We start from the raw sequence: 27273 nt of genomic DNA on the forward strand, positions 1-27273 counted from the left end.
TAACTCAGCAAAGACGTATTTCCCAAACTGCTTTGCTTTATCTCTCGTATGCAGTAACGTGCTGAACTCTAAATATTTGGAGTTTTAATGTTTCTTTGATTTTCAGCAACAGTAGAACGTGTCATGATTTCCTTCCACTCTGTTTTCTGATATTAAAGTGTGTGTTAATATGGTGGGGAATTCTGTTCATACTAGAAATTAAAGATTAAAACTAAAGGGTAATGTATAAAAGTGTCCCCGAAACAGTACTGACTGAGTACCCTGTTCAGAGGAAACTGAATCTGGTTTGAAATGGAATAAATGACACACACGAGGACATGCAGAACATTGCCTGTGGCATTTCCACTTACAATGTTGCACACAAAGCACATGGAAGAAACTAGAGCTGAAAGTTCATTAATAATCTAGTTAAACAGCAACTGATTTGATTATTGATATTTTTGTAAAGATATATTATGCAGGATTTTCCAATAAAATAAAGTATAGATGTAACAGGGTCAATTATTCAGCAGTGATACGTGTCACAAAGTCAAGTGTACATTTGTAATATTAAGTATCATAATTACACAAAATTTGTTTCAGTTGATATTACCTGACACGCTTAGGTCTCCAAATTTAGTATGTGGAACATTTGATACTCGGTTTCTGTACCCCTACGTTCACCTTTGGGGGTGTTTCCCACCTGACCTCTCCCCTTTGGTATGTTGTGCTCCATGGGAGAGGTAAGCGACATAGCTCTCATAGTAATTTCCATGTTTGAGCCCTGTTAAGCTGTTTATAAGTTCATTTTACGCTAACATATTCCTGTATCACTGAATTTGTGCAGGGGCTCGAGTTTGTATGGTTGTAATTGACAGAGGATTTTGGTTTTTACCTCTTGCTGTCAGGAATAAACGGAGCTTGCCTCCAATGATATCCACAGTCTGGGCCTCCTCATATCAACACAACATTAGAATCCACCAGTTACATGGACTCATACAGAAGTAATCCCTCTCAATAATCACGTATGACCCATTAGACGTGTGTTGCACTGTATTTATCTGCACAAACTCTGCCCTCTGACCATATTTTCTTATTTTCCTCTTATTTTCTGTGTTCAGGACGTTAATGGGTGTGTATCCCTATGGTGCTCGGGCAAGGTCTGGGCTTTACAAAAAGGTAGTGACCACCAGACCATAAGCAGCAGTCACCCCAAGAGACACAAAAACACAAATACCGCAAGGCGAAATGAGAGTGAATCTGGGTTTGACTTTCACTTTTGCCTGGACTGTTTGTGACACATAACAAGCACTTTGAAGACACTATCTTTTTGACATTTTACAGACCAAATAATTAACTGATTAATCTCAGTAATAATCAACAGACTAATTGATAATTAACCATGAAATTAAAGACATTTGATTTTGCCACATTTTAATTATTTAGCATTCTTCTGTGTCCCCTAAATTTCTGTGCCTCTGAAACTACCATGAGGTCATCTAATTTGTAAACTGTTCAAAAAGACAAGTCAATATGTTGCTCATCTAAATAACTAGTTTTCCTTTTCTTGTATTTTTCATTTGAGGGTCTCATGTTAGTCTTTTACTTTTTTATTTTTTCTTATTAATTTTTATTCATTTATTTTTGATGACAAAACAATAAGGTCATGAATCAGAGATGCTTGTTTCCTGTGAATATGCTTCCCAGCGTAGTGATTTATGATACTTGGTGGAAACACTTTGGGCGTGTGTGTGTGTGTGTGTGTGTCCGTCTGTGTGTGTGTGTGTGTGTGTGTGTGTGTGTGTGTGTGTGGGTTGGGAGGTATTGAAATATTCAAGGTGAGAACTGAGGTCGGATATCAAACAGATCAGGTTCAGATTGGGTTTCATATCTGTCACACTGTAATGGGAGTATTGACGAAGTGTCATGTCACAATTACACACACACACACACACACACACTCACAAACCTTCTTGCTTTTTTTTTTTTGATAGACAACATATATATACACCTGTTTTTGCTATACATTGTTATTCCATCTTTCTCGCTCACACACACACACACACACACACACACACACACACACGGACACAGACACAGACAGACACAAACACACACAATCATTAGTATGTGGTGCTGTGTAATAGCTGGATCAATAGCTGTGCTGTTCTTACAGGATCATTTGGCCTCTGAAGCAAATGCTCTGACAGCCACTACATCATTAGGACATTACCACTCGCCCGCCTGCTCTCTCTTACTTCTCCCTCGATCTTTATCTGCCTCTCTTTCTCTCTCAGTCCCTCATTCACTCCTTTCTTCTCTCTCTGTTTTTCCTTTCTACTCGTTACATCATTCGAACAGTGCCACTGTGCCCTCCTTATCCTCCTCCACTGCTTCCTCCTTACTGACACTGCGTTGTCACTCAGTTGCATGCATTCCCTTTCAGTGCTCTTATTTACATTGCAATAAAATACATAGTCCCAAACTCTCACTCTGCTTTCTTTGTATTAAATGTTTAAGTCATTGAAGATACCCTAGGACTCACATGAGAATGGCAAACTGTTTAAGACCATGTTTTTTCTTTGTGCTGATATGGCCTTACAGTGGGTGCGTCCCTGGCGACCACTAAGATGCAATCCCTCACCGTCACCGTGAAGGCATTCTGTCACTTGGAGCGATACAGTTTGTCAGCAATTACAGTGCCACGGTGGTACATCAATTGTGCCCGTGCTAACAGAGATAATTAAATGCACTGCAGAGGGAGTTGAGGTGTTTATTGTATAGGAGAGACAGGTGTGTGTGTGTGTGTGTTTATTAGACTTTTTTTTTTTTCTTCCAGTGTGATTAATTTAAAGTTTTGCCACCCTCTTTGCCTATAGCATCCTGAAACAACATTACAAGCCATGGCCAGTGGAGTTAGGTCAATTTCCAATTTTGCAGCTCCAGTCCGGGCTTAAACCGGTTCGATTTTATGCAAACTGTCTGAGGTGGAACACTTGTAATTATTACAAGATCTGGCAGCGACGTGTGCTGACTCCATCACCCCCCTTAATCCAACCCATATCGCATTGATGTGTGATTATAATAATGTTTAGTTTATAGATGGACTACTGCAGCCACTAGTATCTGACAGGCAACATGAAGAAGTTCAAATTTCAGCAAAATTAAGAAGGGAAGAGCAGTGTACATTGTGTTTGTTTACTAGGAAGTTCATATGTTTTTTAGGGTGACGAGAGGAGACATGGCAGAGTGTCTCAAGAAAACTCAAGCTGCATCAATATGGCCACATTTTAGATTTAAATCTGACAAAAGAGGGGTCCTAAGTGGCTGTAGGAGATAGAGTGCTGCTGTTTTCAGCTGAACTTTTGTCAGGGGGCCTGTTTCTATTTATACGCTGTCGCTTGCCTTGAATAGACGAGGTATTCTGTCTCTGCTTCATTACGTTGAAATGAGGATGGCTCCCATTTTACAAAAAATAGTAACAATAATAGGATGGCAGCCGGCTGGAGGGAGATCGTCAGTGAGCTTAAAGTTTCTTCTAACATAAATGACCATCATTAAGCTAGGCTACTTGCTGTTTGCCATATTGTATGTGAATCCCAGTAAATATCTCAATATGTAACAAGTGTTTTCTGTTTTAAAAAGTGAGTTACAAACATAGGAAAACAGCAAGTAAGCAACTCACTCATTTCTTAAGTGGTTACATCTTCAATCTGATGTCGAGCGCACAGTTTATAGCAACGTGGTTTGTTTACATGATGTAACAGAAGTGCATATTTACCGGATTCAACGACAGAGAGTTCCAGTGTTACATAATGCAAAACGACAGTCTGACACTCATCTGCTGTTGGAACACGGTTTCATTATGTTTCACCATTGAGCGGCTGCTGAGTCTAATTGGACACCTGGTAAAATTCCGTATACCAGTCCGGTTGGGTGTTTAGCTAAGTGAAGATTTTCACACCAACCCCAACAGCCAGCCAGTCAGCATTACGGTCTTGTACTGATGGCTTTACCAACAGGAAACAGTCTCAAAACTGACACTTTTAACGACTATAGGAAAAGCAAGTGAGCATTCAGAACTTCAGTATAAACTTTTCCTTTTTCTTTTTGGTAATTAGATGAAGGTGACTTCAATCCAGTGTGCTAATTACACTGAGAAGTAATTTTCACTGTGAATAAGGCGATAACCACCACTCTACAAATGTCTCACCCCACCCCCTACTGTTCCTTTCTCGTACACACACATGCACACACTAGCCTTCTCCCCTAGCCGTGTCTGGAAAGCTAGTGATAGTGTGGCTGACCTAAGCATATGGGTGATTTTACTGAGAAACTTCACATACCAGTGCACGCACACACACACAGAGCCTTATTTTCTCCCTATTTTCATCTCCCTTAGTCACATACAAACTCACACTCTCCCACATTGCCTTGTCTGTCCTTGGCAGCTATTTCTAGTGTCATATGGCTTCTACTAAATGTGATTATGACACTAACAAAGGCTGCTTAGCTGAATGTGTGTGTGTGTGTATGAAAGTGTATGTGTGTATGTGTGCATGCAGGCCTGTTGAGTGGGCAGGCCAGTCTGTCTATCTCGCAGCCAGCTTAAAATGACATTTAGTATTGTTCCCTTTCTTTCACTGATTCTCCTCTCACCCTAATATACAGAGCAGCATCGTGTAAACAAGTAAATACATTTACATTGAAAAAATCTGTTTCTAATGTCAGAATGCTCCCTTCTTTTCCATGTTCATCCCTGCTCCATTTACAGTAAAGGGTTCACCTTCAATTTCTGCAAGGGGTGGTCTTACACAAACACCATCTAGTGTTGTAAAGCATGACAACATATGAAAGGTCATCTGTGGCTGGAGGAGAGCATTGCAAGTCTTATCTAATATAACAAGTAAATACACTGTGTTTTGTTTGCCTACATTCATAGGCCTTCATTTGTACCTTGTGTTTTTTTCTGGATTGGAAGGAAATGAGAACAAAATTAACATTTTCTCAAGCGATTGAGCCACAAATAACCTTGATTTTGAGTCTTCATAGTGACAGCATTTGACTGTGCTTCTTTCAGAGGAGAGAGCACTTCTTTTTCACAGAAATGAACAATTTTCAGGTCGGCTAGTTCACTTTTAACCAGTGGTGCATTTTCCAAAAGAAATATCAAGCATCTCTGCCAAACCACCAAAGTGCGAGCAATCATCAGAGAACCCTCTAACTGGCATGACTGTGGTGCAAATTGCCATCAATGTATTAGTCAAGTCAATTTTATTTATATTGCCCATTGTCACAAATCACAAATTTGCCTCAAAGGGCTTAAAAATCTCCAGACACCTTCTCAGACTCAGACTCTTAGGCAGATCAGGGAAAAAAACAAAACATTTCAACACGGGAAATTATGAAAGAAACCTCAGGAAGAGCAACTGTGGAGGCATACCACTTTCAGGATGGACAGACATGCAACAGATGTTGTGTATAGAATTGATAGACGTAGTAAAATTGCAGTAAAGACAATCAGGATGACACATTTATAGATTAATTATAAACACACACAAGTAACACAGATCCAGGAGGATGTTAGGCAACTTCCAGGTGTTGGCATACAGCAAGTGCCTGTCCACATGACCTCCTCTCCTCCATGGAGACCTGGGAAGAGGACAAGCTACACGAACACAGACAATACTTAACATAAACTGATAAAAACTGAACAAGCCGAACTGATCTAACAAGCTGAACACAAAGGAGAATGTCTGCACTGGCTGATCAGTCCATTTTTGAAACAAACCAAAAAGCAAACACTTCCAAATAAACAACAAATACAGCGACACAAGCAGCACCCTCAGCACTGATAAACTTATAACAAACTCTAGTAAAGATAAAATTAAGTGACAGCACAGAGGCATGCCTCAAATACAAGTAGTGTAACGTCAGGAATACTTAACAAACTATGAGTATAATGTATGAAAGAAAAATGTGTGTCTTTATTTGTCCGTATGTATTAGAATGTGAATTATGTGCATAGGGTCAAAAGGTCAAATGAAGACAGAATGAACTGGAAAGTCTAAACTACAGGTTTACAGAAAACTAAGGTGTGTGATTGCAGGCAGGTTACCAACCAGGGGTGTGCCATATCATCTTGTTCACGTTAATACCGGTATCATTTTTAATTCATTCATTCATTCATTCATTCATTCATCTTCTAACCTCTTCATCCTCTTGAGGGTTACGGGGGGGGCTGAAGCCTATCCCAGCTGACATCGTGTGAGAGGCAGGGTACACCCTGGACAGGTCGCCAGACTATCGCAGGGCTGACACATAGAGACAGACAACCATTCATGCTCACATTCACACCTATGGACAATTTAGAGTTATCAGTTAACCTAGTCCCCAATCTGCATGTCTTTGGACTGTGGGAGGAAGCCGGAGTGCCCGGAGAGAACCCACGCTGACACGGGAAGAACATGCAAACTCCGCACAGAAGGGCTCCCACGCCCAGTATCGAACTGGCAACCCTCTTGCTGTGAGGCGAGAGTGCTAACCACCACACCACCGTGCCGCCCATCATTTTTAATATCATATGAAAAAGCCATATCGTGGTACTTGCTTGATACTTGATATTTAGACTTGTTGACATTGACGTCATACTGTTACCCACGTCAACAGCAAGCATGGCTGAAAGTGAAACTATTACCGACTCCACAGTGGTTCCAAAAAGAGAAGCAGCTTCAACAGTGTTGAATAAACTGTGGCGCTGTTAGGCCTGGGCGTCCTGAATGTTTTATCAGTCATTTAGGATTTTGCTAAAAGATAAGTAAATTGCCTCTCGTTTTACAGTATATATGTATGTATATGTATGTTTATAGATCCCATGGTACATTTTCTTGTGTTTGAGAGCAATTAAGTGTGGAATTTGTGGTATACAGAACCTGAATCTCCCTCCGACTGACTGTTGTTGTTTACTAAATAAAGAAATAATTAATAAGAGATCATTTTTCTGTAGTTTTTACTGAATATTTGAGGGCAAGCTGTTAGGTTTGATGGGTAAAACTGTATAAGATAAGATAAGAAAACTTTATTGTCCATTACATTTACATGAAATGGAGATTTGTCAAGTATCACTTATGTGATATATTTTGTTGCTATCCTGTGTTCTTAAATCAATAGTATTTATTTATTTTTTTACTAATATCTCATTTTGTCAAGTATAATATTATATGTATATAATATTGTTATCGCAAAAATACCCTGAAATATCGTGACATTATTTTAGGGCCATATTGCCCACCCCTATTACTAAAATTCAGTCCAGTTCTTGCTGCTGCTTTCAGTCTTTGAGAGCTCCCTAAAATACCAGAACAGAAAAACTAACTATGTCACTAGTATTTCCCATTAGTTGTCATTCTGTGACGCAAGTTTGCTTGTGGTACATACAGCACAAGTTAGCGATGTCTTGGTAAAGAAACAACTGCTTTCTGTGCCATTTATTTGGGTGAAAACTCACCTATGTCTTGATATAAAAGAATCACTTTTCGTGCCACTATCCTAACTGGTAAAACAACAACAGGTCGCTACAGAACGCCCACAGTTCGTGCCTATAAAACAGCAATGACTTGCAGCTTGGAAGGCGTCTCGCTTAGGTGATCCACCATCCACCGTCCCCTCCACCTCCCAGTGACAACATCAGCTCTTTTGCCACATCACTTTAGAAATGTGATATGATTCGTATAAAGCATACGAATGCAATACATGTGTGGTTTGCAGAAATAAGACGTGCCAGTATGTTCTTGTGCAATATTTTTCTCTCTATACTAGGCTGTTACATACAAGAAGGTGACAGAAAACCAGTCATGCCGTAGTGTAAGCAACTTGTAAAACTGTGTTGGTGTGAGTTACAGGGAGATATCAAATATCATAGAGGGTCTTAAAATGCTAAGTGGATTTATCTGGGCATTTAGAGGGCTGAAGAAATTTTGCATGCCTCTTATTTAAACACAAAGTAATTACTGAGTCATAGATATTGATCAACAAATCCTATCTGCCCATCCATTTTTACTAGGGGGCAATAAAAACCTTCAGTGTTCCATCTTAAAAGGCTCCTAGTGGGGTGTTGGCTGGGAAGCAATAAACAACCAGTAACCAATTGAGGAAGTCAATCTCTGACTGTTTAAACAAGACGAACCAGAGTCATTATTCTGATCTGTGAAACAACTAACCACCATCATAGAAACTTAAAACCTGCCTGGTATAATCAACTGACTGAAACAGAAAGTCATCGTCAGACATGTGCAACCAGTTACAAACAATTTAATCGTTAAATCAAAAGCAGCGCTGGCTGCTGTTACACATTTCCTATTGTCATGACTTATTAACAACGTAAACTAGTGTCATGAAGAATGGATTAAAGATGAATCCACAGGTCCTGATTGTAAACCAAATTTAATATGTATTTTAAATTTAATTCTACAATAAACTTCATTAGTCAGAGCTGCTTAAGAGGTAAAGGCCCTCTACACATAATAAAATAGAACCATGTAAGTGTGTGTGTGCATCAGAGAGAGTGAGCGGAAGGACAGGTTAGTGGTTGGATCAACAAAAGGTTGCCGAACACACTCACACACATGCATAGGGGCAAGCATGTGCAGCCCTCCCTGCTTCCATCTGCATCAGCGTGATGAGCGGATGGAGGCTTTTAACTAATCACATCATCTAAAAGGAGAGAACAAAGGAGAGAGTGAGAGAAGAACGGGAAGGAGAGAAAAAAAAAATCAAAAGCTTGTGTGAAAGGAAGGTGAAACATTTCTTATGAATGAGTCATCCACTTTCAATTACTCTACTTCACTCTGTCTCCCTCTCTCGGACCTCCCCCACCACCACTACCACCCCTCTCTCTCTCAGGTCTTATCTCCTTCATATTGCACACTCAAGGTATTTGTAATCCGCTTATACTTGTTCAGCCTTCTTCTACATTGTAACTTAATATGGGCCGTGCCCCCTCGATGTATGTGTGTATGTGTGTAATAGATATAAGGTAACAGTATTACTGTATTTACCACCTGCCATTGTGCATCTCTCCCTTTCTTTCCCCCTCTCACACACACACAAACACACTGACACAGATGAAGAATCGGAGGTGAAAAGTTCACATCATAGCTGTTCCTGTAAATGGATAAAAGGGAGGCAGTAGCTCAGTCCGTTGGGACTGAGGTTGGGAAGCATAGGGGCAGCGGTTCAAGTCCCAACACGGACCAAGTTCAGAGTGTGGACTGGTAGCTGGAGAGGGGCCAGTTCACCTCCTGGGCACTGCGGAGATGCCCTTGAGCTCGGCACTGAACCCCTAACTGCCCAGGGTGCAGGGCTGTGGCCACCCATCATTATGGCACCTCTATGCATGTGTGTGTTAAATATATATGACAACAGAGTGAACAAATGAATCCTCCTAAGGGGACACTAACGCACTTTGGTATTATTAAGGAAGTTAAGACATATGCATGCAGTGTGAAGGATGATATGCACAGGAGCAACAGGTGGAGTGAGGAAGGCATGAAGGAAGGATTGGAAAAATAATGACACATGGTCCATTTTGCGGCAAATGTTAGAACTTGGTTACCATTTTGTAGCTGATATATTTTAAATATTTAGCTCACGTTCCTCACATTTAGCTAATTTTCCTCACCTTTGAGACAGAAATTCATGTTAAATGGCATGTTATATGTAATTCACAAAATTTCATGTTAAAAAAAATGTTAAATTTGAATCAAATTTTAAATGTTAAATCAATATATCAATTTGAAATCTAAATGTTGAATTGAAATATTAGTGTTAAATCCAAATGTAATACCGATCTATTAATGTTAAATCTAAATCTAGATTTTTTAACATTTCAATTTAACATTTATTTTTTACACTTGAACATATTGTTAACATATAAATTCACCATCTTGTTATCAATGAATCTCTGTCCCTAATGTAGTTTCAGATTAGCCTAATCTGAAAAAGGTGGGCTAAACATTCAAAATATATCAACTAGAACACTGAAGCAAAGTTTTTACATCTGGTGTCCCATGATTTTCCTTGCAGTGGCACTGTGAGGTCTAAATTTCCACTTGATCTGCACTTTGGTCTATAAGACCCCTGAAAACGTTATATTATATACAGATATGCACAGTATGTGTGCTAATTTTCATGGTCCCCAGAGGATGATTCCCAGTGTTTCCTCTTGTTACATCACCGGGCTAAATTATGTGCTTGTACTTAAAAAATATCAAAATCTAAATGAGCAAATTACAGTGGGATTTACTTTTGTACATCTGGAGCCATGTACGGAAGCCCTGAGAGGCAAATGAGAAAGATCCATTTTCTTCATCTGATCTAAGTTGTTTGCTTCCCTGTGTATATGACATATGACACAAATGTTTTGTAGCCCTAAAATCTGTACAACCTAAGCTAAAAGGTTATGTAAGTCAATAAAACACGGTAATTGATAAAAAGTATTGAAAGTGTGTCATCTAAAACAAAACAAACTAGAAAAGCACTCGGAGAGCGCGGACCTCCACCAAGCAGCTCGGATTTCCCGCCATTTTATTATTTTATCCACTTCGCTTAACCAAACACCACCAAAATTGGTGGTTCATCTGTTCCTTGTCCCATTATCAACCTTTCATGAGAATTTCATCAAAATCTGTTCAGAACTTATTTTGCAGACAAACAAACAGACAAACAGACCAACGCCGGCAACAACGTAACCTCCTTGGCGGAGGTAATAAAAATCTGACTTTTTTTTTTAATCAAAATTTTCATAATAAAAGCAGAAAACATATTGATCCAATAGATTTCTAAATTTAGGAACATAAACAAATTATTTCTCAACACTACATAAGATATTGAAACTATGTACATTATTTAGTTTTTTAATATGTGATCATTTGTATGAGCAGAGTGCAAAGATAATGTCATCATTTATTTCTCTGGCACCACTGCATGTTATTGCACCACATGTAACATAGTGCAGTGACGTCATTATGAGTGTACAACATATTGAGATGGAAGACAGAATCCTTGCCTTTCTGCTGCAAAAAGAATGCATGTTCTAGCTATTATGATTTTTATTTTAGATCAGTATGTACAAGATTGTGCAAACAGCGATCTCCCGTGTCTCCCTGTCAAGGGAAATTCCCTGGAGAAATTCCTACACAATTACAGTGAAATACTACGTTTTTTTTCCCACACGTAAGGTAAGGTTACATAAGGTAAAAAGATGATGGCGAAAACAGAAACCTCAGCCATCTACTCCAAAAAGAATGTATGCTTTGTCTATTACGGCTTTTATTTTAATAGATAAAGGCACAGAATTACGGAAACAGCAATCTCCTGTGGCCATTAACGGGAAATGCAGCTTATTACAGCAAAATACCACGTTTTCAGGGCACGTAAGGTAAAGTAACGTAAGGTTATGATGTGATGATGGTGAAGACAGGAGCCTTAGTGTTCTGCTGCAAAAAGAAAGAATCCTTGAGCTATTTTTAATTTATTTTTTTCTATTTTAGATCTATTTACACAGAATCATGCAAATGATGATGTTCTACAGCGTGAGGTCCATTTTTCAAGGGTTCAACCAAACAGCTTTGGCAGGTGAATGTATTTCCCCAACAAAAAATGTTTCACTTGTTTTCACAGATGAAAAGTAACTTAGAGAAATAACCCTGGAAAAACTTTTGTTTCACTCTGCAAAACTTATTTTTCACCTGTTTCACTTCTGAAAAAAACATTAAGGACTTTAGCAAGCTTACTGGCAAATCCATATATTCCACCTGTTCTCAAGTCGGAAACAGAAACACAGAGAGAAAACCATTTAGATCAGACTTATGAATGAATCACCCTTTCTTTTTTCTTTCTTTTTTTTTTTTTTTTAACTCTCAGGCCTTCCGCAGCCAAGTCACTCAAACTCCAGACTTTTAAAAATACATTTGTAAAGGAAATTTGAACCTCTTGGGGTCACTTGTAGGGCTTACATCAGCCTTTTAATTTTGTTACTCTAACCTTTAGCATGCCTCAGTGAAATTACCGCACACATAAAAAAGCGGCAGCTTTATGCGTTGCTGATAGTGTATAGATGAGCATATGTTCCACAAGCCCTCTCGCCTCCTGTCTCATCCTCCTCTCTGGTAGTGGCTTTTTTTTATCAGCTTTACACTTTATTTCACAATCTTCAGTCAACTAGAAACTGAACTCAACTCAAGCTCAGTTTGAGCTGGATGAACAGCGCCCTCTTTGTAGTGTGTTATATGAAGCAAGCCAAATCTAACTCCAGGGGAACATGGCGTCACACCCTCTGTATGTGTGTGTGTGTGTGTGTGTGTGTGTGTGTGTGTGTGCTCTCTGTGAGATTTGGGAACTCCTCTGTATAGAAAAAGCAAACCAGCAAATATCATTACCAGCTGGATTCAATCATGCCATGCTCTCATAGCCATGCTCTCTCTCATACACGCATACATACATGTGTGTGTACTCATGTGCATACACACAGCTGGTCCCAGAGTATGAAGTCTCTAATTGAAAACTTCTATTTGTTTATAACCCCACACTTTCTCCTAACACACAAAACACACACTCCCTACAGCTCCTGGTAACAGCTTTGCAGTCTGTCTCTGTGTACGTTACACAGAAATGAAAGAGGTAGAGGAGGAAACTGTGTCTTGTAATGCATTTTCAGTCGTCGTTTTAAATAACCTGGGATAGTTTCCATCTGTTCTTCTCATCATGTGGTCACATTACAGTTCAGGTCTGATCAAAATGAGTAGTCTGACCTCTGTGAAGATCTTAACTGAGATTATTTTGACCAACTTTGCTATGGCAAGGCAACCCAAGATGAGGATATATCAGAGTGTGTTTAAAGTTTCTCAGCGCTGGGTTTTGGACCTGAGAGACATTAAGTAGATTAAGTGTACACATACATAAAATCAGCAAAATAATTTTCCAATTTAAAATGTCCACAGTTGTGGTCTTCAAACTTTTTAACTTTCTCCAGTCAAGAAACATATTGGGCCTCATGCATTTCTGTATTCTTATCCTAAATCTCTCTGACTTTGTTCTTCTGTAAGGTTTGCTTGTAGGAGTGTTCCCCTTCGGTCTCTCTTAACTGCACAAACTTGTCATAATGACTCTGCGTGATGGATGTCATCTGTACATGAGGAGGTGTATGTTTGTGAGATTTAATCATTACCAGGATTGCTTCCCCTAAAATTGTTATATACGGATCGCTGTTCCTTTTGTGGGCAGTTTCATTCACACAGTGCTACCAAAAGATTTTTAAAGAAGTCTATTCATAAATTCACTTTAAGCCTAGTTCACATTACATGATTTTCAGCGTGATTTTGACGTCGCAGAGGATCTTGAGAGCCACCTTGGGTCGGAGGTGAGTTGGCAGATAGTCTGCCACGACGAGTCCTCATGTGTGAACAAGCCTACGAGCAAGTCACCCTCTCGTCTGTGACTGGGACTGGATATCTGGCATGCTAGAAAACTGGAGAGGTGTGACACGACTGACAAAGAGCATCAGCCAATGAGAGGCAAGATACGTCCCACATCAGCACGCAGGAGGACAGAAGAAAGGTGAGGAGGACAAGCCACAGGGTTGCCACTTGCCAGGTCCGCTTATTAGCCGCGACTTTGGGCTCCTTTCTAAAGTGGATTTGCTTATTTGGGCTTGCTGTCTAAACGTCACCTTCCTCTATATATATATATCTGCCTAATAAGTTATTTAAATGCTTGATAGTCGCTTCTTTGGGCTTGTTTCCATAGCCCTGGTTGCTTGTTTCTCTCCCAAAATCTGGCAACACTGACAAGCCAGCAAGCAACAACAACCATGGCAGCGTCCACAGGATCATGGGGAGCGCGTTGTGTTTGGACCCAGGATAATCAAGAATATCCATGCCTTTATGATGTGTCGTCTCCAAGTTTGGTGACGTCACCACATTATCTGGGGCTCTGTCAGCAAGGGCTCGGTGGAGAAATCTTGTGGTGTGCACAAACAGGTCGTAGCGCAGTTGGCGAGACTCCTGCTGACAGAAACACACGTCGCCAGGTATGAACACTCAAAAGATTACGATAGTCTCCGCGACGCAAAATGAGGGTGAAAATCGCGTAATGTGAACTAGGCTTTAAGTTGATGTTGCAGAGTTTTAGAGGTAATTTGTAGAGATGTGCCAGTGCAATTTTTGTCCTTCTCGATACTGCTTCCAATACCTGAACTTGCAAATCAGTGATACTGATTACTGATCTGGTTATAGGTGTTAAAAAACATTAATGCCTATTTACTAAGCCTAAATGGGTGTGAACTAATTGCGATGGCAAGTCACGGCACAGATTAAATCCTTTGTAAAACATGTACAAATACATACAGAGAATGAATGCCATAGAAATGACCAAATTGCTGACATTCTTCTCATGGCTTACTTTACACTATTGAATGGAAATCAGTTCTACTTCACTACTCTAAATCAGTAGTAACAGCGTAACTTGCTGTTTAGGCTACTGTTTTAGAGCAGTGAAGACTCAATTTCCAGGAAAACTGCTGTTTTTTTCAGGTGTCAAACTATTTTAAAGTTTATGAATGAATTGTGTGGTATCAGATTGGTGCATAGACCCTTGTACTTGCCCATACCTAATCCAGCATTTCAGGTAGTATCACAGGCATTTTCAATACTGGTATTGGTATCACAGCAACATGAGTGATTTTGTCGTTTCTCTATATGTGTAGTGTGTAAATGCACCACAGCAAAAGTCTTTTTTTGTATTAGTGTGAACTTGCCGGACACTAACCTGCTTGAGTTTACCTGGTGTAAGAAGCTGACGGCTGTTAATTCTGGATCTTATAGTCTAGATTCCTGTTTAATTCCCCTCTGCCTTCCCTACACACTGTAGCTAATTCAGTATTTTACAAATTTTATATCACTGTCAGTGGTGCCTTTTCCACAGTAATGACCAAAGAGGTTCCTCTGTCTCCTGTCCTCTCACCACACCACCTCACACTGCTTTCTTTTCTTGTCCCTTACGTCCAGAAAATTCATCTTATTCTCTCACTGTCCTCTATCTCTCCCTCTCTGTATTCTTTCATTATTTTCTTTTCTCCTGTGAATAAATGAAGAAGCTACAAATTATCACTGCTCCTTCCAGCTCCTCTGTCTAACATGGACGCACACACACACACACACACACACACACACACACACACACACACACACACACACACTCATTTCCCCTGAGAAATGACCAGTGATCCAACACTGAAACACTATGTGAGTGAGTGTATGTATGTGAAAATGACAGTGTTACATGTACATATCCATAACTACAAGATACATAAAGTATCTCTGTGCATACATATGTATAGTATACATACAGTGATATATGTGGTATTAAATGCATCTTACATTATTGCAGATTTTCGACACATTTGACAAATCTATTTTATGCAAAACCACAAAGTCATGCATTTTGAAAAATAAAAAGAATATGGTATGCTTCCATTTAGATTAAACACCAACAATGTTGCAATCAAAGTATTTCACTACCTTTATGTGACTGAGACTGACACACCTGTACATTTGGCATATTTTCTAATTGCTATTTATGCTTTGTAATATCAAGCCATTCAAAAACAGCCACGAGCCGGATTTATTTAATCGCATGTCATGTCTGTCGACTTTATTTTCTTCCTCTCTCTCTCTCTCTATATATATATATATATATTTTGTTTCCCTCCATTTTCTACACACACACACACACACACACACACACACACACACACACACTCAGAGAATGCACATGACTTTCAAGGGTCTCTGTCAAATACTCCCAGTGAGTCTTCTCCTTTGAGACGGAGAGGGTGTGTGTTCTGTTTTTAACATCTCTGTGTCACCATAAATTTGGCATATTTTCATCAAGTGACTCTGTAAAGGTAGTAATCTGTGTGGGTTTGTGCATGCTGTTCTGTGTGTGTGTGTGTGGGTGTGTGTCTGTGTCTGTGTGTGTGTGTGTGTGAGAGAGAGAGAGAGAGAGAGAGAGAGAGAGAGTTATAGTACGTTGTGCTTAAACCACAGGTGGGTAAAACAGCAGGTCGCCATCATTTATCCTAAATGGTTTAGTCCACCCCCATATGATCTTAGTCATCACTGTTATTTAGAATGGGCTGCGCAGAGGTTGACAGGGTAATGTGTGCTCACATGCACACATGTACACACACACACACACACGCATGCAGACACACACACAAACATAGGCTGCTCCCTCTTGCCCACACACACAGCTACAGGGTGCATTGGTCAAGATGATTACTGTTATTTTGTAGTCTGACCAGGAGGCTGAAATGTCCGAACTCATAGCGGCTCTCACGCACACACACACACACACACACACACCACCACCACCACAGTGAGAGGGAGTTACGCTACGTTATCTCACCATCGACTCAAATCCCCTCATACTGAATGAAGGATTAAGAAAAAGGAGAAAGCTCTCTTTTCTTTTCCCCTCTTTCCCTCCCTTCTGCTGGTTTAGAGTTCTCGCCTCATTGCTTTTTTTCCTCTTTAATTCACCAGTTGGCTTGTTTAAGCCACTTTCTTTCTGTTTCTCTCCTCTCTCCCTTTGTCTTTCTCTCTCTGTCTGCCTCTCCCCCGTTTTCCCCTCACGCTACTCTTTCATTTCCATCTCTCTCGCCTTCTCTCTCTCTCTAAGGTTGTGAACTTGCCCAGTAGGGGTCCCATACAATGAAATGAAAGAGCTTAGGGACCCGTATCACACACGCTCCTACACACATACACACATTTAAATGGCGGGAACAGCTGAACTTGCACTGAAACATACACACACACACACACACTCCTCCCCCTCCCTCTATCGATCACACACACACACACCACACACACTTTGAAGGCCTATAGAGTCTATATTGTGTGTGTCGGTGGGGGGGCACCAGCAAATACACTGGTGTTAGAAAAGCCTCACTGCTGGAGGGATGGGGATTGAGAAAAAGAAAAGAAAACGAGAACTGTCCTGTGAGTCCGAACCTCTCTCTCCAGAATTCTCTTTCTGCAGGGAATTGGGATGAAAAATAGTTCAATGGAAGAGCATGTTTTTCTCACTGAAGTTTGTATTCAGTGTGGGGAAACATTCAGAAATATTGAGATTCAGATGTAGTCTCTTCTTCTTGAGAGATTCTTCCTTTTAAGACAGAGATTCTAAAGCAGAAAATGAAGGACACTCACTCAGTTTGGGGGCAGTTTAGGGAATATGAGCAACAAGAGATGAGTAAAACATCTTAAAGAAAGCTGAAACTATTTATTTTCTGTTGGTAGAAGGAAGATACAGCACGTTATACGTATAAAATAATCCCAAGAGAACTGAAAACTGTATGTGATGATGTATTAAATGGTAAATAACAAAGCATTTGTAAAAACATCTTGTGTTAAGACTGTTAATGAGCAAACATTTTGCATATCTAGCATTTCTTGATCCACAGACACATTCTCTGACTGTTGTTGTTGAGCAGTTGTTTGCCAGCATTAATGTGAAGTGGCAGTATTACAAATGAGCACTAGAGCAACCCAGTGCTGTTGGAAAGCACATGGAAGAGGAAATGCATATGGATCAGTGTCTACATGAAGTGTAAATGTGAATTTGGGAAAAAAAAGTTTGGACTGAATTGGAAACTTTACATTCAGACAGAGTTGTGTGAAACGTCAGCTTCTTATCGGATGTGTTCATGCTCAGTAGCACCACTGTGTGTGCGGCTAGACAAGCTTTTAGGGACCCCCTGCCTGCCCTACCATTCACAGCATTGCACTGGTGGTTCAGTGATAGAATCTGCCATTTCTTAAAGGTCCAGTGTGTAGGATTTAGTGGGACATGTCACCTTGGAATGAGCTGTTTATATCTACATAGGGAGTGGGTCCTTGTCCAAAGAGATCGCCACGATGCGCCTCCATGTTTCTACAGTATCCCAAAATGGACAAACCAAACACAGGTTCTTGATTGGGCCAGTCATGATTTCACTTTTTGCTTTTTTCATATCTGCTACTGTAGTAGGAAGCCCCTCTGCGATGACAGCATCGGAAAAAACACTTTTTTTTAAACATGGAACTGCTTTATTCAGTGTTTTACTGGTTGAAATCACTGGGTATGTTTGTTTGGAGAGAAGGAGACCTCTGTGGATAATTCTGCTACTGGTAAAAACCTCCTCAACATATGGAGGATTCAAGGTTATAGAGAAAAAAGGTGAGCACTGATTAGCAGGTGCTGGGCTAGCACCTTGTCTCCGACAGTGTCGAATTAACACTGGTTTGTTCTGTGAAAGTGTTTTATTCAGTGTTTTCACCAGTTTTAAACACCAGCTCTGTTTTAGAGAGGATGAGACCTCTGCAGATAATTTGACTCGTGGTAAAATCCACGCAAACGTCTGGATCAGAAATAAGGCGAGGACACATTGAGTTATCAGAGTAGTTAAGTGAGCACACATGAGCAGATGCTGAGCAGGTGCTTTGTCTGCGACATGCTAAACTCCACAAGAGAGACACCGCTTGGACCGTGTTACTGCTTTATTCAGTGTTTTAACCAATTTTAATCACCTGGTCTGTTTGTTTTGGAGAGGAAGAGACCTCTGCAGACAGTTTGGCTCCCGGTAAAAAAACCTCCTAGACTGTGAACACTTAAGGAATTCTAATCTGGAGAAGTTTCAGCTGGTTGCATTCTGCAGTCCTCATCGCTAGATACCACTAAATCCCCTTAAATCTTGCACACTTTTCCTGTAAGTGATCCACTTTTGCAAACTCCTTCATCAAGTAGAAAGATAAAACCACGTCCTTCTGACCACAGTGCTTAATTAAAGATTTGGTTGAAGGCGTGCCAGAGACCCTGGCTTGTTTTCTGGCCAAAGTGTGTTGCCCTCAATCATATCAATGCGAAACAGTGAGACTACAGGCCAGAGTGTGCGTGAAATCAATTAAGTTTGTACGACGTGTCGTATGACCGTCTGTCTGAAAGTTAAAGTGTTTATAGCTGTTCCAAATGGCCAAACTCGGAGTGAAAAGGCAGCTGTCAGAGAGATGGGTGAGGCGTGATAACGTTCAAATAAGGATAACAGTTCACACACTCGCTCCGCACACACCAGGCACTCATGGCGCTGCACTCGGTTGTAAACATGAAAAGTGACAGAAGCAGTTGAATGAAAAAAGACACAATGTCACACCTCTGCACATCTGGCTAACGCCGTGTAAAGTGGATGCCACAGGACTGTGGAGTGCCTGTTTTGGAAAGTTAAAAAAGTTGCCAGTAATAACTGATAATTTATAACCATTTATTACTGACGTCAGAAAAGCATGGGGGGACGGGCTGTAATAAGTGGACCCTGAGCAGGACCCTTGGCCAGTGAAAGACACATGGAAGTATTTATGATATAGATAGACAGACTGATGGATAGATAAAGAGATAGAGACATGGATAGATAGATCAATAGGCAGACAGACTGATACATACATGCATACATAGGTTCATAGGCACAAAGATAGGTACATGGTGAATGTAGGGGAATATGTAATAAAAGCAACAGCATTAAGGATTAAGGATAACTCCACATTTAATATCCTCATCTCCTTGCCAGTGGCTTCCATGCCAAAATCCATACTCCATTAACCTCTATGGGAGATGATGCTTGTATCATTAGCTTTTGTGTATGTGTGATGATGATGATGATGATGATGATGATGATGATGTATAGGTTAATAAAATATTTATGCTGTGTGTATGGTTCTGTGTGTTGTGACTAAATTAGTTATTTGGGAACAAGATTATTTGTCTTTACATTTCACAATCAAATGAGCTCATAAAAAGGACTGACAGGAAATAAAACATATTTCTGCTGCCCTTCTTTCATTGTACCTTATATTTATTTATTTTTATGTATTGCTCATGCATCTTTTCCCACTTTGTCCTTATTTAGTATCATCAGGTTCTTTCTTGGTCTGATGATTTTTTACTTTTATTTGTTGCGTCAAACCAACTATAATATGTTGCGTGTTTATCGTTCTGCAGTGATACCATTCCCTACATTATTGTTTTCTGGGGGTCAGAAACTTTTGCTATTTGCTGTGACACAGGCAGCAGCGGCACCACAGTATGTTTTTATCGTGGTGGCCACTGAAAATTTTGGGTTGACACACCAAAACGACTTAAGTTTAGCCTATAACATCAACAGGATATGCCATGTGTAAATCATCTGAAAGCTGGGAACATAAAGATTCATTGAAATGCAGCTCAGCATGGCATGTCAAGTTTTTCTTGTCATAATAAACGTGTTACAGTTAGGTACTGATTCAAATTTTGTAAGATTAGATATATGGGACAACATTATGAAGGAAGTATATGATGGCCAGTCACATGCTTAATTATTGCTTGTAGCAATTTTTAGGTTGATGCTATTTGTTACCCAGATTTGTTGCATTTTTGACCACTAAAGAATTGATAAAAAAAATTGTCAAAAATCCCTCCAAAATACTGCATTAACACACCAAGACCTTTTTTATTGAAAACATTTTGACATTCAGAGTCTTCTGTAAGAATTTCATTTTTTGGCGACTGGATGGTAAGCACTTCTGTTCTGGAAACTGCTGAGAGACCCCTGTAACTGTCATTTTACCTCTGGAAGCCATACATCCTTTGAGTGACCGAGGTCTGTAGTTTGTGGTTATAAAGTTTTACGAGGCTGTGATTATCCTAGAGGTTACAATAGGTCAATTTACACAGTCATGTCAGGTTTCAAAACATGGTCTATCTAAAATAAAATGGTTACTGTGGGGGCTAACACCATCACACATGAATACAATTGAGCTCAGTGGATCCACAGGAGCCTCTACTTTCCAGGCATACCCAGTTCATGCAATTCAAAGGCTGTTTAGGAGCACCAGTATGCAGAAACATTCATATTCGCTGTTTTGAGAATAGTAGAAAATAACACATTTATACTACATGCAAGAAACTAGGGCTGCCCATGAACGTCAAGGATTCGATTCATCAGTTGGAGACCCCTTAGTCGCCTAATTTTCTCAAAGTTGAGCAGTTTTGGTTTTTTTTGTTTGTTTGTTTGCTTGCTTTGTCAGTCAGTGTGCTGTGTTCTTTTTTGGGACATTTCGGGTGCCAAATCTAGCTGTAGAGTGGACCCAGACCCAGGGTGAGTCTGAGAGAGGCAGAGGCAGCTGCCCTGAGGAAAAGAGGCTTTGCCCGGTCAGGCTACGAGATAGCGTTATCTTCTGCCCTCTGCTTAGAAGTTGTAAAGAGTGGTAGCAGCTTAATGTTTTGCAGTTTTTTGGCTGTTGTTTGATGTCTAGTGCTGCCAAAAATATTGTACATACACATAGTAATTATGTGTCAATAATGTGGCCATGGCCCTACCTGCACCCCCTTACCCTTTTGGCTTAGCCCTCTTTGTTACCTCTGGACACTCATGTTGTTCTGTCTCTACATTTTGGCCAGTTGAAGAAAGATACCCAACATAATCTCCTTTATATAAAACTAAACAGCACAATAGGTCTTTTTAAATTGTATAAAGGGACACATGTCTTAATTTGATAATAGTTAACCACTAATACCATGTGGATTTATTGAAAAGGGGAAAGAAAAAAGTGTATGACATTTTTCCAGTCAGAAGCACACATCAGAAGTTGACAGCACTTCTCTGAGAAGCGCCCACTCTCAGTTGTCAGTCAACTGGTGCCAAAGGAAATGCCCACTCAGAGTCTTAAGGCTTAGTCGTTTTGTCATAACTAAAAACCATTTTATCCTCCTTTCTTAAATTGAAATTGCTATTTTGTATATTATCTTTCAGAAACAGTTGATTTTTTTTTTACTTAATTTAAGGGAATGTGGTGATTTTTAGCCTTAATTCCTTGTATGAGTCATAAAGTGGCAACATCTCTAATGTCCACAACTGCAGTAAAAGTAATGGGGTCCATTGGTGATGTAACCAAGGTTGGCCACCTTATTCTTGAAATGTAGATTGTGTCACATTGTCCGACCTGGAGTCGCTTAAACCACAGACTTTAGAAGCCAATTTTTTTTTTACAGTGCCACAGAAACACTGGAGCTTACAGTGTGCAGTCAGCATGAAAAGCACATGGTTCTTGAATTTCATGGTAAAGCAAGGACCAAGCCGTCAGCCCATTACACGCTCTACAAAAGGGCTCATACTGTAACCCAGGTGTATGGCATACATGAGCCTTCTGCTTCCATAACAAACACAGATCTCGGCCTCCTCGGGGCCTGGATGGACTTTATAAGCCAGTAGTGCAGAGGGGAAACAAAGCTGCAGTGGATGTTGCAGCAGACATTGTGATACAAGTTTTGGACTGAGCACTCTGATATCTTAAGACTACATGAATCTCCTTCATGTGTTTCCCTCTGCATTGTCTTGCTCACATAGACTACATCATATAGCCTAACACCTGCAAAATCTGTGTGGTCTTCGCTAGTGTCATGCTTTGTATTTTCCTGTCTTATTTACCCAACGCAAAAAGGACAAACTATTGTCAACTTTCTGGAGTTGTATAACTTATCAATGTCACAGCTGGTCCAAAGAACACCACATTCACTGAGCCTTTTCTACTAAACTCAGCCTTCCTCAGCGTAGTTGAAGCGGATGTTTCTGTATCGACGCTCTCTGTGTGATCATCCCCTTATTCTCTGGTGGCATTATGCTCCGTCTCTTGTGCAGTAAAGTCATCCGAACTGAGCTCATGTTGTTCTGTCGATCCTCCCTTTGGAGAACAGGAACAGAGGACATTTAAGTGTTCTATAAAATGTTAGAGGCACTTGTTCACGTGTTTGTGTGTGTGTGTGTGTGTGTGTGTGTGCTTGTGTGTGTGCAAGATAACACAGTGAAAAGGCTGCCCATGTGTGAAATAATGGAGTGAATGTCAATTTCCTTCCGAGCGATATCCTCTGTCCCTTGTTACATAGATATTACTAGAAGGACTTACAGCCATGCACAAACTGTATGTGTGCATGTCTGTGTGTGAAGAAAAAAAAGTGTAAATAAATCCTTAGGAGTGGAATTTATTTATTATTAAAGTTGTGTTATATGTTATTATTCATATGTGTGTGGATGAAGATCACCATGTTGAAAAACTACAGAAACTGCCCTCTATATTGTTACTGTGCATGTTTTGGTGCACTAACATTTATAATAAAAAAAACACATATGTATGTATATATGCATACATACATACATACATATATATATATATATATATATATATATATATATATATATATATATATGTATAAAAATATATACACCTCTTCTACACTTATACTTTTTTATTAATAAAAAATACTATGGAGAACATCATAAAAATAAATACCCAGTCAAAGGAAGAATTATTTATAATAACTTACATAATTATTTATACACTGTTTTAATATACTATTGCTTTATTAATATAATACATTTAAATAATTTACAGTGAATAATAAAGATATCACTAAGAGAAAAAAAAAATAATTTCTGTCATTTTTTGGCAAAAAAAAAGAAACACTGCAACAGCGGGCCCTTTCAACTTAGGAGCGCATACACCCTCACACACACACACACACACACACACACACACACACACACACACACACACATACATACAGAGCTTTTCTTTGTTGTTTGCTCTCATCACATACACACACATATCTGCACAAACACAAACAGAATATTTGACTATACTTGTGCTTCTACATTAATTATTTTTTATTCTTTTAAATCTGTCAAAATTAAATCCAGATTAATGTGACACAAATTGTGTACCTTGGAGTGTGTGTGTCTGTTATTGCACGTGTGTGTGTCCCCTTGTGTAACACATTCAAGCCTGTGTATGCCTGCCCGCATGCGTTTGTGCTGCAGAGTCCCTTTTAGTTAAGCCTAGTCGCCCCCCTTCTTTCTCTCTCAGTACCTTTGGTTTATACAGCTGCCTCAAAACCCTAACCACACACACACACACACACACACACACACTCCACATAAATGTGGGTGTGTATATGAGTGAGTGTATGAGAGTGAGACAGAAAGAGAGAGATCATGTGTGAGCGGCTGAGAGGTGTAGTTTCTGTGCTATGAATACATATGTGGTCGGGAAATCGGGGAGATCAGAGCGAAAGAATGCAGAGAGAGGAGGAGTGTGTGTGTGTGTGAGTGAATGTGTGTGTGTGTGTGTGTGTGTGTGTGTGTGTGTGTGTGTGTGAGAGAGAGAGACAGAGAGGGAGTGCCTCTCGCCCTGGCCCTCCTCCTCCTCTCCTCTTGCTCCACACATCTACACCTCCAGCTTCCAAATACTGAAATCCCCTCCCTCCCTGCACTCCTTTCCCCCTCTCACTCTCTTCTCTTTCTATCTCACTCATCCCCCTCTGTGTCAGCCAATCCCATCCTCCCATCTGCTCCCTCTGTCCTCACAGCTCCGCCTCCATCCTCGCTCCACCAGCAAGAGAGCTTCAAACTTGCAGAAGCAAAGAGGGGGAGAGAGAGGGAGCCAGGCAGACAGGCACACACACAGCAGAGGTGGCAGAGGCAAGCAGGAGACGGCGCTCACACACACATGCACACACACACTGAGAGAAGCAGCGGCAGGCAGAGAAAGGAACCGGAGTAGAGGAGAAAAGAAGAGAAATCTGTGTTTTCATTAATTGACAGGGAAGAGAAAAAAAGGGAGAAAGAGGAGAGAAAGCAGGAGGTTTATGTTTTTTTTATCCTCCAGTGTTTTTCACTCTCCATCCCTCACTTGGAGCGCAGAGGCTGGATGAGAACAAGAAGTGAGAAAAGACAGAGGCAGTCCCACAGATAGAGAAAAGAGAGAAGCGAGAACAAACCTCAGCAAACAGGGCTTGCGCTTTTTATATCTTCTCCAAAGAAGAGAAAGGGGGGAAAGCGGCATAAGACAAGAGACGGAGGTGTATTATTATTTTTTCCCCTCAGCAGCAGGACGACTCAGAGTGTTCATGCGTGCCTGAAAGGATCCTATGTGTTTTTTGGGAGCGTTAACCCTTTAAGCCGGGCGACACTGGAGTACTCACACGGACAAGGTAGACCACTGAATTCATTTTTTTTCTTTTCTTTTCTTCTCACTACACAATGTGGCGGTGTGTGTGCGTGTCTGTGTGTGTTGTGTCAGTGTGTGGCTGCATGCCTTGGGAAATTGCTTGGTCTCTAGTCAATTGCCTCTCATTGTGTGAATTCACTGACTGAATGTAAACTCACAGTCAATCAGTGTGTATGTGTGTGTGTGTGTGTATGTGTGTGTGTGTTAAAATAGTGCCAGACTGGGGCCTCATGGTTTGATTTGGTGAGAAAGTGGCGAGGGAGAGGAAAGCCCGTTTTTGCATCTTAGCCAAGCACTGTTTATTTTATCGTCCTCTATTTTCCTTTTCTCCTCCATAATTTTTCTCTCTCTTTCCTCATTTGCATCAATTTCTTATTCTTTTACTTCCACCCTTGTACATTTTAGTCTTTATCCACCGCCTTTGTGCTCTGTCTTTTGGCCCCTTTCTCCTTTTTTTCTCTCAGACTCTTGGCTGTGGTCACACTTTCCGAACTACAGACTATAAGGTTAAATCAAGCGTCAAGTTAGTCACTAAGCCAAGTCATTCAGTCATTTTATTTTTATTTGACTTTTGCACTCACTCAGTCACTAACTAACTAATTCTGTATATCAGCCCTTATTCGTCTAAATCACTGTCAGCTTCTTTAGTAAAGCAGCAAAGGCTGCCAATCAATTAGTGCCTACTCTGTGTGCTACAGTCCTTTTACGGCACACACACACACACACACACACACACACAGAGTGACACACACATGTATAAATATTTCAGTGGTTAATCATATAGTAAGCATTAGCTTCAAGGTCTGGTTTTGATTTTGAGGCCATTACGTAGGGGCAATATTCAAAGGGAATGGAGATGGGGAATATTACCTTAATTAGGGTACCAATCAATGTGGAGGACATAATGAGAAACATTCAGGACAAACTGCTGTCAGTCATAGTTGTTGGCAAAGTTACCAAAGACATTCTGGCCCCTGCATGTCTCCTTGTGACCGGTGTTGGATCTCTTTTTTGATTTTTTTTTTCTCTTTCCCTCTTCATCCAGAGTAGAAATGTTGCCTGCGTCTGACGGCGACACGCAGCCCTGCTGTTAGCCCTGCTGTCACAGTTCATGATGTGGTGGTGGAGAAAGAGGAAGGTTAAGAATTCTGTCAAGTCAGTGATCAACGCACTGTCGACAGCTATCAGCCGTCAGTTAATAACATGTTTTCTTTCAAAGGCCCTACAGCAACTTTAGATGTTGATATCGAATTCACACCAGGAAGTTTCTTGTCATCATTAAATGTCAAACCTGCCCAGCAGATACAACAGACCGTGAACTATAACGTAAGAAGCAGCCGGCACTTGAATTAATAACAGTTTTTTTTTTTTTAAAGTTTTTGATTTGTTATTTTATTTTATTTTAAGTTGACACTATGATGCGGAGTTTGAATTGTAACTGTGAACATTCATGCAAAGTGTTTGAGTTCTGGAAGGATAAACTGAGTGTACATGTATGCATTTTTTTTTAACTTGGCAGATATTTGTTTTTTTAAGGACACTTTTTAGAACACTTTTTTTTTTTTTTTTTTCTTAACATAGATTCACTTCACTTTTTTTTTCTTTTATCCCTAACTTAGGACGAAGGTAGACCTCTGCTTTGGCGCTCAAAGCTGGGCTTTCTATGTGAACTTGGTGACATTGTTTTGTGTTTTGTCACTACTTGTGATGAGAATTTTGAGCTCATATACAGTATTTAATTACATTAAGGACATTTTCCTTCTATTTCTTGTTTGATATTTATATAGTCTTTTCCAAAATAGATTTACAAATAACAAGCATACACACACACACACACACACATACATACATGATCTCACACATGATCTACAGCTCTAAAGTAAACACAAAGCCTGCTATCCGTCCTTGGCTGATTAAATGACAGTGCTTTCCTCACAACAATAAATAAAAAGAATGAAATGGAGGTACATTAACACCTTGCTGTCTGTCACCTCGACAGAAGTGAGTAAACTGTATTTAACCCAGTGAAACGAGGGTTGGCCTCGCGAAGCATCAAGGGCCCATCTAATGTGGCTTTCTGACAATTTAACGCTTCTGCTTTTAGCATTGTGTGTTGTGAAAGGCATGTTGATACGGGTGTGTGTGTGCGTGTGTGTGTGTGGTGAGG

General features: G+C 40.1%; 1 protein-coding gene across 5 annotated transcripts in view; it reads left to right on the forward strand.

The window, feature by feature from the left end:
* Positions 1–27273, forward strand: part of LOC125885026 (teneurin-3) — a 409411-nt gene that overhangs the window by 144130 nt on the left and 238008 nt on the right. Inside the window, exon 1 of one of the 5 annotated variants that reach the window (XM_049570420.1) lies at positions 24531–25089. The exons of the other annotated variants lie outside the window; for them this stretch is intronic. The gene's annotated coding sequence lies outside the window, so the exon portion shown is untranslated. Of the gene's footprint in view, positions 1–24530; positions 25090–27273 lie in introns of those variants that run through there. 5 annotated transcript variants of the gene reach the window in all.

This window comes from Epinephelus fuscoguttatus, linkage group LG3 (assembly GCF_011397635.1).
Source record: "Epinephelus fuscoguttatus linkage group LG3, E.fuscoguttatus.final_Chr_v1".
Classification (NCBI taxonomy): Eukaryota; Metazoa; Chordata; class Actinopteri; order Perciformes; family Serranidae; genus Epinephelus; species Epinephelus fuscoguttatus.